The sequence below is a fragment of the Hemitrygon akajei genome, chromosome 1 (genome assembly GCF_048418815.1).
Source record: "Hemitrygon akajei chromosome 1, sHemAka1.3, whole genome shotgun sequence".
Classification (NCBI taxonomy): Eukaryota; Metazoa; Chordata; class Chondrichthyes; order Myliobatiformes; family Dasyatidae; genus Hemitrygon; species Hemitrygon akajei.
In genome coordinates this window covers 42050669-42052387 of record NC_133124.1, presented here as the reverse complement: position 1 = coordinate 42052387, position 1719 = coordinate 42050669, and the positions used below count along the sequence as shown (strand labels likewise).

The window sequence follows — 1719 nt, the reverse complement described above, 5'->3', positions numbered from 1 at the left end:
CTGACAAAAACAAAAGAAAAAAACAATTATATCTAGTGATATTTTGTAAAGACTAATTCCTTTAACAATGGACAGTACCAAACTGGAATGAATGAAACAATCCAGATTTTTATTGGAAAAAACATTTTCAAAATCATTGCAGTTTATAAGATTAAAATGGTGCTAGAAAGTTTGTGAACCGTTTAGAATTTTTTCTATTTCTGCATAAATATGACCTAAAATGTGATCAGATCTTCACACAAGTCCTAAAACTGCATAAAGAGAACCCAATTAAATAAATGACACAAAAAACATTATTTGTGTTCATTTCTTTATTGAGAAAAATGATCCAATATTACATGTATCTATTGGAAAAAATATATGAACCTTTGCTTTCAGTAATCGGTGTGACCCCCTTGTACGGCAATAACTTCAACTAAATATTTCCAGTAACTGTTGATCAGCTCGGAGGAATTATAGGCCATTCCTCCTTACAAAATTTCAGGTCCTTCCACAACATTTCTATAAGATTAACATCAGGACTTTGAGTCGGCCATTCATAAACATTAAATTTCTTCTGCTTTAACCATTCTTTGGTAGACTGACGTGTGTTTAGGGTTGTTGCCTTGATGCACGACCCATTTTCTCCTGGGCTTCAGTTCATGGACGGATACCCTGACATTTTCCTGTAAAATTTACTGGTACAATTCAGAATTCATAGCTCCATCAATGATGTCAAGCCATCTTGGTCCCAAAGAAGCAAAGCAGGCCCAAACCATGACATTACCACCATGTTTCACAGATGGAGTGAGGTTTTTAAGCTGGAATGCAGTGTTTGCTTTTCGCCAAACATAACACTTCTCACTTAAGACAAAAAGTTCTATTTTGAAATCATCTCCTCATAGAACATCCTTTCAAATAGCCTTCTGGCTTATCCATGTGGTGGTCTTTAGCAAACTTTAAACCAGCAGCAATGTTCTTCTTGGAGAGTAGTAGCTTTCTTCTTGCAATCCTGTCATGCATACCATTGCTATTCAGCATTTGCCTGATCACTGATTCCTAAGGATTCTTTTACCTTAAGCTCCCTAATTGCCTCCAGTTCATTAGTAGGCTCAAACGACAAACTGCTCTAAAAAGCTATCTCTTAGGCATTCAACAAACTCACTCTCGAGATCCATTACCAACCTGTTTTTCCCAATCAACCTGCATGTTAAAATCTCCCATGACTACCATAACATTGCCCTTTTGTCTTGCCTTTTCTATTTCCTATTGTAACCTGTGGTCCACCTCCTAGCCACTGCTGGGAGGCCTGTATATAACTGCCATCAACATCCTTTTACCCTGGCAGTTTCTTAACTCAACGCACAAGGATTCAGTATCTTCCGATCCTATATCACATCTTTCTACTGATTTGATGCCATTCTTTATTAGTAGAGCCACACCAACCCCTCTGCCTACTTTCCTATCCCTTCGATATAACGTGTAACCTTGGACATTCAGCTCCCAACTACAACCATCCTTCAGCCACGATTCAGTGACGGCCACAACATCATACCTGGCAATCTGTAATACTGCAAAGAGATCATCCACCTTATTCCTTATACTACATGCATTTAGATACAACACCTTGAGTACCGTATTTGCTGTCCTTTCTGATTCTGCATCACTAATGATTTGATACTCAGCCTGTTGGCTGCAATTAAGTCCCATGAGCTGCCTGCCCTTCCTGACAGTCTGACT

The 1719-nt window shown here is 38.5% G+C and overlaps 1 protein-coding gene across 2 annotated transcripts in view; it reads right to left on the bottom strand.

Annotated features, from left to right (window-relative positions):
* The window catches only part of nsmaf (neutral sphingomyelinase (N-SMase) activation associated factor), a 170037-nt gene that overhangs the window by 2754 nt on the left and 165564 nt on the right, over nt 1–1719 (bottom strand). The gene's annotated exons all lie outside the window — the stretch shown is intronic.